Raw genomic sequence first — 11,428 nt, 5'->3', positions numbered from 1 at the left:
TCCATCCACCCAACATCAGCATTAGGTGATCATTTTCCTAACACTGGGGCATCTTTTTTTTTCGGACAATAGCGCTATTCTACTGACAATCACGCTAAAACAACTACACACTAGTGCTAGAACAACAAAAGCGCTATAAGACTTACACAAACATGCCATAATATGGCGATAACGCTACAACATTGACTCAATTGTGCTAAACCTACATTAGCGCTAATACTACTACACGACTGCGCTACAACAAGCTGATAACGCTAAAACCACTATATAGTAGTGCTATAGCGGCACAAAATGGAGCAATGGAGGGTTGAGATTGAGTATTCTCATCAAGGGTCAGTATTGAGGGGATTATAATCTATGTGAGGGCTTTCAACCCAATCTTAGGATGACAAATTTCAACATGAGATGAGTTGAGAGGAGAGGGAATAAGCATTAAATGTTGGACATGATTTGAGGGTTAACTTGGGAGGTAAGGTTAATTTTTAGTTGAAAGAATAAAGCCATTATCCAATAAATAATTTATCTATCCAATGGATAAATTCTTGTGCAAGAGTTAGTGAGGATAACCATGGTCAAAGCAATAAATACTTGAAGAGACCAGTGAGTCAAATGGAGGTTGAGTTAGAGGTAAAGTCTCTAACCACGGGGGCAAGTGGATTTAACCATAAATGGTTATGTAATAGCCATTAATGGTCATGTAAGAGCCATTAGTGGTTTGGAAGACTTTAGGGGTTAGCTTGTTGAACACATAAAACATTAAATTCTTTTCAAAGATTTTGAAGGCTTTGAGAAGTGACTCCAAGTTGCTTAAGAATGTGACAATATTTAGGGGATGAATTAAGCTAATTAGGAATGGTTTAGAAGAGTCTAGAAGGGGATTTAGGATTGCAAGTGGGTTTGGTGGGTGAGAGAAAATAGGATTTAAGTTAAAATAAAATTAATTTATTTGAATTGTGGTTGCAATTGCATTAGGAGAATGCAAGTGGGGGGGGGGGGGATTTTATGATTTAAAAAAATGTTTTAATTATTTATTTAAAAGAGGAAAGAGAATTAAATTAAATAAATAGGATGCATTCATTGAATTGATTGTGAATTTGGTTTAATGAATTAATTGAAAGAAATTGAATAATTTATATAATTAATAGGAGAATGGTCGAGGAGGAATTAATTAAATGTTAATTTAATTAACTGTTGGCTAGTGGGTTTATTCTTTCAACTCAACTCAACATTAACCTTATCTCCCAAGTTAACCTCAAATCATTTTTTCTAGTCATTTATTAGAACACAACTATAAATGACTAAATAAATGACCAATTTGGTAATGGGGTAGAATCACAACTAAATAATTAGCCACACAAACAAAAAATAACTTAATAAATGACTACTCCCCTATACAATATGATATTAACATGACCACAAGTAAAATAGGTAATTAAAAAAATATTTGGAATTGGTTCGTGCCCAATTGTATTGCATGCACAGTGTCAATAGGATATTGGGGTGTGTGTGTGCACGCGCGCGCGCGCGCGCGCGTGTGTGTGTGTGTGTGTGTGTGTAGTCACATAAATATGTCCATTTAATTAAATGAATATTTACTATTTGTTTGATGAATAAACCCACTAGCCAACAGTTAATTAAATTAACATTTAATTAATTCCTCCTCAACCATTCTCCTATTAATTAAATAAATTATTCAATTTATTTAAATTAATTCATTAAACCAAATTCACAATCAATCAAATGAATAAATCCTATTTATTTAATTTAATTCTTTTTGTTCTTTTAAATAAATAATTAAAACATTTATTTAAACCATAAAATCCCCCCCCACTTGCATTCTCCTACAAATGCAAGTTGCAACCACAATTGAAATAAATTAATTTAATTTTAATTTAAATCATATTTTCCCTCACCCACCAAACCCACTTGCAATCCTAAATCCCCTGCTAAACTCTTCTAAAACATTCCGAATTAGCCTAATCCATCCCCTAAATATTGTCACATTCCTAAGCAACTTGGAGTCACTTCTCAAAGCCTTCAAAGTCTTTGAAAAATATTTAATGCTTTATGTGTTCAACAAGCTAACCCCTAAAGTCTTCCAAACCACTAATGGCTCTTACATGACCATTAATAGCTCTTACATAACCATTTATAGTTAAATACACTTGCCCCCATGGTTAGAGACTTTACCTGTAACTCAATCTCCATTTGACTCATGGGTCTCTTCAAGCATTTATTGCTTTGACCATGGTTATCCTCACTAACTCTTGCACAAGAGTTTATCCATTGGATAAAGACAATATTTATTGGATAAGGGATTTATTCTTTCAACTCAATATTAACCTTACCTTCCAAGTTAACCCTTAAATCATGTCAAACATTTAATGCTTATTCTCTCTCCTCTCAACTCATCTCATGTTGACATTTGTCATCGTGGGTTTGGGTTGAAAGCCCTCCATAGATCATAAACCCCTGAATCCTGACCTTTGATGAGAATACTCAATCTCAACCCTCCATTGCTCCATTTTACCTATAAATAGAGCTCATTTCTTCATAATCCAGATCCTGAAATCTTGTATGCATCTAATTTATAGTGAAATTTAGAAAGCATTTAGCATAATCATCCACATTTTTCTTTTTGGGTTAAAATTTACATTAGATAATTAGATAATATCTTGTTTTAGCTTTTTCACATTTTCATTCTCATAATCATCCATTTTACAATCTTGAAACTCCATAAGACATCCAGAATACTGCAAAAAGCTACTAAGAGCTACACTCATTTGGGAACTTGGAGAGGAGAGGAACAAGGGAGGAGAAGCTATAAGCATGGTGGAGAGCATTTTGAGATGCCTTATTGCATTTCTTAGATTTATCAAGCTTTCTATTGTATGTTTTGTATCTCTCTTGATATGCTTGCTTATGATAGTGTTTGATTTGTGATTTCTAACATTAACACTTGTTTGTTGCTTGTCGTTTTGTGTTTGTCTTGACAATATCCTAACATTCTTTTTTGCAGAGCATCAATATATATATATATATAAAAATTAAGTATACATATATATTTAATTAATTACGTCGAGAGTCGTAACACTACAGTGGCACCCAATATTTTAAATCGTTGTAATTTTAATGACTAAAAATTTAAAAATAAATTAAAGACTAAAATCTAAATTAAAAAGAAACTAGATCTATTATTATTATTTATTATGACTAAACAATGAATAATTTAAAGACTAAAATTTAAATTAAAAAGCAACTTTCTATTATTATTATTTATTAAATACAAAAATATATTTTAAAATCTAGATTTAAAAGAAACAAACCTAAATCAAAAAACAACTTCTTATTATTATTTATTAAATGTAAAAATAAATAAATTTAAATTTAGATTTTAAGAAACTTCTAATTTAAAATATGTTTTTAAATCTAGATTTAAAAGAATTTTCTATTTATTTATTTTTTTGCATACAAATCATTTCATATTCTAAAAATTATATTTTTAAATCTGGATTTAAAAGAAGCTTCTAATTAAAAAAATTATGTTTTTAAATCTAGATTTAAAAGAAACTTCTATTTTTTAATTTTTTTTGCATGTAAATCATTTCATATTCTAAAATAGGACTAAATTCTAATAAATATTAACCATATCAAATTAATCAATGATAAAGGTAAAGATCTTTTAAATTTGATATTTTTGGTCCTATTTTACATAAATTTTATTTATAAAATATAGGTATGCTAGTTAATATATATACACACAAATTATTTTTCAATTGTCTTTAAGATTACATTTTATTTGTTTCAAATATATTATGCTTTTAATAATTTTTCCACTAAATTGTTTTAAAATTTATAAAAATTAGCTTTGAACTTTCCCACTAATGGGATGCACAATGAATCTCATCCATAAGATGAATTCAATCTCCACTGTTGGATTATAAGGTTAAGGGTATCCATTGACTAGGACCCCTTTCAGGGTAGGCATGAGAAGAAAAAGTTATTTTATTTTTTATTTATTTTTATTTATTTTTTTATATATTTCCAACTCTAACCCTAAAAGTGGAGCATTGAATCTCATCCATTAGGTGGATTCAGTCTCCACTGTTGGATCCTAGGGTTTCCAAGTTTCTTAAGAACTCAAGAAAAAGGAAAAGTTACTACATTTGAGTCCTATTTTCCTTTTGGTGCAACATTTGCTCTTCTAGTAAATCATGGAGGGAAGATTTTGTTTGCTCATGGCTACAAGGAATTGTCAAAGCAACACTACAGTGGCTTCAAGAAGCCTCGTATGGTAGATTCTTTTGTTCTTCCACATGTAATAATCTTATGTTGCTGCTATTTCTTCTCTGTTAAACTGACCCATTTTTTTTCCATAGTCGCAGGTGAGATTCATGTAAGAAAGAAGGCTTGCTCTAAGATTCTTGTTCAATCCTCTTTATTATTTTATTTTATTTATGTTTTCTTTTTTTCTTTGGCCATTTGAAACTTGTCATTGGACAAAAGGTTTAACTCCACCCCTTACAGAGGGAAGCTATGATCCCCATGAATTTCAGCCCTCCCCTATTGGTGTTGTGATTCCCATGGGGTCGCAACCCCCACAGTGGTGTTGCGGCACCATTGGGTCGCAGATCCACAAAGTCCATTGTGGGTGTTGTAGCGCCCATGGGGTCGCAGACCCACAAAGTCCATTGTGGGTGATGTGGCGCCCATGGGGTCGCAACCCCACAGTGGAAAGTTGCAGCTCCACAAGGACACAGGTGCCCTTGTGGTGCCCTACAACCTCTGTGGGTCATAGGTCCACTTGTAAGTCCATTAAATTTTCTTTTTCATTATATTTAATTTAATCAATTTTATATATATATATATATATATATAGTAGTAGTAGTAGTAATAGTAATAGTAAATATATATATATATATATATATATATATATATATATATATATATATGTAGTAATAGTAATAGTAATAGTAATATATATATATATATATATATATATATTACTACTACTACTACTTAGAAATTTTTTATTCTTAAGATATCGTAAGAGAATTTGATGCAGTTATTAATTTTTCTCCAAAATTTCATTTAATTCAACAACTTAATGTAGGTGGGGGTTCAAGATCCTCGTCCTTCCTTTTGCATATTCTTTGTTAAAGGATGTGTTTTAATGGCTCTAAACCAGGTCTTGGTAATAATTGATAGGCAATGTTTGGGGTTTGTAGTCCTATTTTTTTTTTTTCAAATGACAACCCCTCAAGCAATGTATAGCTATGTTTGCCGCTAGATTTTTTTCAATATTACACCCTGACTGATACACAGTCAGTGTTTAACTACATGGTTAAATTGAACACCTAGTACCCTTGTTTATCTATAGAAAAAAATTGGTTTTTGTCATATCGGCTAGCCTCCAATTTTTGTATGAATTATTGAACTTGTATGATATATTCAAGAATTCATAATTCTTTGTCTATGCATGGTTAGGGGTATATTATTAATATTTTGCTTTATTTTATTTATGCCTCTTCAGCCTGAAGTACAAAAATAATTTGATCTTAGTGGTTGCTAGCATAGGCTTGGTTGTAGACTACAAGATGTACCTGTTTGTCTCTCTTAAATTATATTTTATACCCAATTTGTCAAATGCCTATTGCATATTCTCTTCTTGCCTGAAAATACCAAGAAGACAAATACATTCACCGATGTCTATGAGAAATCTAGTTGGGTCCATGTGTTTTATAGTTGCAAACACGGTTTTGGTTAATTCATGTCTATTTATGAACTATTTATTTGTGAAGTTTTTTTTTTTTTTAAACAAAAGAAAAATCTTTTTCTTGTCACTAGAATGTTGAAAGTTAACAGTTTTAGTGTATAAAAATTTGTTGTCGCAAAATATTTTTCCTGTCCCTTCACTGTTGAGAAGTTAACAATTTTAGTTTAGAAAAATGCTGCTATAAAATTAGATTTACTTGAAATTTTAAAATCTTCAATGGATCAAACTACAATATCGATTTATTTGTCTGATATGGGTTGGATATGCTTGCACCAAAGGTCTAGGTTATTTTTCTGATCATATAAAAGCATACATGCGTTTATATATCTATTTGTATATATAAATGTTTTATAAGCATACTGCATATGTATTCAAAACAAAATGCATAAATAGTAATGTTTATCTAGATAAATATGAATCATGCATTGAAGGTTCAACATTATTTATATCTATGAAAGTATATTATGCAGGAACACAACATTATGTATTTCTATAAATGTGCATATACTTTATCAGGTGTGCATGCATATTCTATTATGTGTGCAAAATTTTCCCTTCGTCACAGGTATTTCACTTAATTATATATAAGGTTAAAACAGATACTAAGTCTGATAAGCTTTACCTCTCCTGTTAATAGATTACTTTTCCATATATCAGAACAGTAATGAAGATAAGTTAGATGTCCATCCACACTCTAGCATAACATCGCATCAACTAATATAATGTCCAAACATGAAATAAAAGATCCATAATTAAAAGCCTAACTCATAATCCTGTGCAAAGCCACAACTACGAAGTAGCCAGAGAAGGGTCTAATAGCATACATATATTCTATAAATTTACCTGCGAGTTTGATAGCATAAATATCCATATGCAAACAACTTAAAGTAGAATTTGAATTTCCATTTCATTACTATTATCAAACCCCACTTATCATTGTCTTCCAACAAGTAATAGTCACTATCTTCTAACTATTTTGATAAAAATGACTAAATATACTACCATGACTAGATAAATGATTAGTGAACAACAATCAATGACTAAATTAATAACTAAATCAATGACAAAATTAACAACTAAATAAATGACTAAATCAATGACCAAATCAATGACTAAACCAATTACCAAATTGATCAATTAAAACAACCAATAAATGACTAAAATAGTTTGATCATAAATTTGGTTGTATTATAAATGACTGGCAATAAACTACTAATAGTCATGTGACCAAGATTAGTCATTTATATGCAATTTTTAGTAGTTTTTTTAGTCATATATTGTTGTTTTTGTACTAGTGATCTAGAAGACACAACATCAATTTGCCAATACTTTTGTAGCATGTAGTTAATTAGATAGGAATCCAAACTAGTAACTAGATGCAATCAAGAACATCAAGAGCATATAGTAGCATAGTAATACATCCATATTGACATCATAGTTCATCACAGTATATCTAAACCAATGGTACTATTATGCCTTACATATCTACCCCCATAATTTCCTTTGGCATGTAAATGCGGTTCCCCCCATTTTTGCCTGTCTTTAGTTTTCTTTCTTTTTGCCTTTATTTTGTTTTTTTGCTTTCGACACCTTGAAACCCTAGAACCCCGAAGTTTTGAGGTGCCCCCTTTTGCTTGTTTTGTCTCTACTTCGGAACCCTAAAATTTTGAAGTATGGTTTTGTTTGCGTGGTTTCATCAAAGACCTCGGAACCCCAGAATATTGAAGTCTTCTTTTCTTTTTTTTGTTGAAGACCTCAGAACCCTGAAACACCATAATTCTGAATTCTTCTTTCTTTGTTCTGTGGAAGCCCCAGAATCCTGAGTTCTTCGTGTTTTATTGTGTTTTGTTTGAGTTTCGACATTTGGGAACCTTGAACTCCTGGAATCACCTTATGTTTCGCCTCAAAACTCTAGAACCTCGGAGTCCCAAGGCATCTTTTTGTGTGGGCCTCAGAACCCCAGAACCTCATAATTCTGAGATTCCCTTTGTTTTGTCTTGGGATTCCAGAACCCAGAGGTCATGTTTAGTGAAGTTGTATGGACACTAAATAGGGGGGGTATAAATAGGGCCAAATGGATGATTTCCATTCATTTATGCACTCCTCTATTATGAAATTCGAGCTCTCCCTCCACGCGTTCCACCTCTTGCTCATTCGTATTTTCCATGTTGTCGCCTTTCTAGGTTGGTTGGTTCATTTCATTTTCTTGTCTTATCATTCCTTTAAGGCTAGGTTAGATTAAATTTTGTCTATTTTCAATAAAATTGGCTGATCTCATCCTATTTTTGCAAAACCTTAAGTTTTGACATTTTGAGATCCCGAAATTCCAAAATGCCTAGGTTCTACCCCATTCAGCACCACAAAACCTTAGAGTTCTGAAGTTCTCTTTCGACAAAGTTTTACCTACCTCAAGATCCCGAAATCTCGAAACCGTTGTACCTTGTGAAAATTTGTTTTACCCAACCTAGAACACTGGAGTTCTGAAGTGCTCTTATGATAAAAGGTTTACTTATTTTGGGATCTCGGAATCCTAGAGTCTATTTTGAGACTGCCTTACCCTACCTCGAAACTTCGGAGTTTCGAAATTGATTTTTGGAATGTTTTACTTACCCTAGAAACACATAGTTCTAAAATTTTCCTTTTGAGATCCTTTGCCAAACTTGAAACCTAGGAGTTCCAAAATTATTTGTTTTTCTCTTTCCTCAACTCAGGACCTCGAAATCCCGAAATTAGTTGTTTTGAAGAGTTTTATGCCTCAGAACCCTGGAGTTCTGAAATATGTAATGATTTGATAATATGAAGTAATAGCTAATTATTAATCTTTTCTTGTAGGATAAAGCAGATTCATGGACCCATCCACAAGCAAGAGGAGGACAAAGGAAGAATCCAAGCTTGAAAAGAAGCCAATAACAATGTCAGTATCAAAGGAAGACTCTTGCCTCAAAGCTGGAAGATGAAGTTTAGTGGGTCACTGATACTGAGATCGGCCATATGGAGATTGAAGATATCAAAACCCAACTAACACCTATACCTCATACACTAGAAGCCCCATATAGAAGGATCAAATGATCAAGCTTGGTAGAGGCAACTATCTTTCCTCAAGCCATGTAGTCATTTGAGGTTATCATGACAATTGCAAAATAATACCATCAGGAGACAAGGCAATGTGTTGATACACACGGGAATGTAATTGTAGACTTGTCCCCTGACATGATAGGGATGAATTTTGGGATACCACTGAGGGAAGAGGTTCTTGTAACAACTAAAGAGTAGTTCACTTCTATATTTGTAAAGAATACTTCTAATTCCAAAAGACACATTAATGAAGCATGGCTAGAAGAGCCAAGGAAAACTGGTCTGAAGGCTACAAATATTCTGAGAGTCGATTTCGAGGAGTCTCAAAGAGACCTCATCATCATGCTAAGCAGAGCCTTTGGAAAGTCGTACTGTAGGCATTTTCACATATGGATGTTTCATTACATGACCACAATTTTGATTGGTCATAGATTATTTCATATAACATTCATAATTAGATGATCACAGTCCTTCAAACGAATAAGTTCTTCATGACTTATTACATTATATGGGTGGTCACTCAGGCTAGTAAGTTCCTAGGGCTTAAGACTGAAGGAAGACTAGGAGAAGAACCTGGACAGAAAAGAGTGTGGGAATTTTACACTCAACTACCTATCTTCGAGGCTAAGTCAAATTTCAAAAGATTAAATGATGCATTTATTTATGCTATAATAATAAAAGTGAGAAGAGATATAGGATATAGACTAACTCCAGAAGCAATGCAAATGATCAAGGAATGGGATTGTTGGTTCTTACATAACCAATGAGCAACATATCTATGGGTTAGCGGATTCACATGAAATCCTTTTCTTTTACCAATATTTGGCAACAACAAGATAATCATTTTGGAATATACTAGTCAATTGGTGTGCCTACAGGCATTGTTGACTTTGAAGCATAAGATGGGGATTACTTTACCAATGTCTCTAGAACATTATACATGTCCTAATATATAGGTAGCCAAGGCGACAGAACAAGAGCTCCATGATTTGAGCTTAAAAGAATTTAATTACTCAAGGGACCTATATGACCCATATGGTAAGCTAAAACAAATGATGCCTATTTCTTACAAGGGTCACAAGTCGACTTTAGAGGATTTTTGGGCTAATTTGCAAGACAACTTTGAGGTAAGGGAGAAAGGATATTATAAGTTATCAGTGTCATAGATTAGAAAATTTAAAATTGAAACAAATATCCCTAAGGAGTTATGGGACGATGGTGAGCTCCTTGATCCTATATTCAAGGAGAAGGAAATTGATCAAATACCTCTTACTCCTATTAGATTGTCCAACCAAGAGGATTTGGATATTGAAATTGTTACATCAAAAGTTTTGGAAAGGATGAGACAATGGCTAAGTTTGAGGATTCGACCAAGTGCCACCAAGGAGAAGAAAAAGGGGAAAGTTGCTAATAACCCTCAAACCAAAGTCCACAAAGAATATGTAAGAAAAACAAGGTTTGACTCAAGGAAAAACACTTCCACTGATCTAGAAGAGGCAACAATACCAATTGACAACTAAGAGCTCAAGAGGCAATTGGATGCCGAAATGAACGAGCTCCAATTCTTAAAAATTGTTATGGAACATGGGATCACTACAAGGTTACAAGCAATCCCACAGGCTTTTGTCACGCCCATGGTTCCTACCATAGGTATTATTCCAAGAGAAGGTACATCTCAAGAGGAAGTTACTGAAATAAAAACTCCTCCTACTTCTTCAACACAACACACTACACCTCCTCCTGTGCCCACTTGAGAATGGGTTATCATCCATAACATTGAGACAGATTCTGATGAAGATGATGAACCCATTGCAGCCGTAGCAAAGAGGAGGAAAATTGAAAAGAAATCAAAAGAGCCATAGGAGGATCCTACTACAACCCAACCAGAGAATCAATCAAGGACTATAGGAGAGCCAACGGTATAGGTGCAACCAATAGAAATTCATGTATAGGTTATGGGAGAAGAGGCGCATGAAGAGGCCCATGATGATGAAATTGATGAACAAGATGAAAGAATGTTCCTTACTCATCAATACCAATAAATATTGCTTCAACAACTAGGAGGAAATGAGAAAGGATATGAAGTTGAAACAAAAATATCATTTGAAAAAGAGGTTTCTGAAAAGTTGGAAAAGATAGCAAGACAAAAACAACCCGATCCATATCAGATCCTACAAACTAGTCTTGGTCAACATGTTGCTCAAATCTAATAAAGCTCACCCACTCATCTAGATCAACAAGAGCACCAAGAAGAAGAGCAGGAACAAAATGTAGAAGCCCATAGGATCACTGTGGATGTAACAATGCAGGGAGGGGAATAAGATGACTCTATGCCGCAATGGTTAAATTTTACTTTCAAGAAGAAATCAAAGGTCATCCTCCTGGATATAACTTTGCAGGAGGCAATTACTGAAACTGCAAGGAGAATAAAAAGAGCGAGGATGATTCATCATCTCTCAAAAATGGATTCGGGGGATGTAATTACTGATATAGTGGTACCAGTTTAAGATGTTGAAGGTTCAACCCAAGTTACCCCTAGGTACCAAGTGTCGAAGGTTAACCTGGGTAAACAGACTA

Source organism: Cryptomeria japonica, chromosome 5, assembly GCF_030272615.1.
Source record: "Cryptomeria japonica chromosome 5, Sugi_1.0, whole genome shotgun sequence".
In the NCBI taxonomy this organism is placed as follows: Eukaryota; Viridiplantae; Streptophyta; class Pinopsida; order Cupressales; family Cupressaceae; genus Cryptomeria; species Cryptomeria japonica.
Note: the sequence above shows the minus strand (reverse complement) of the source record.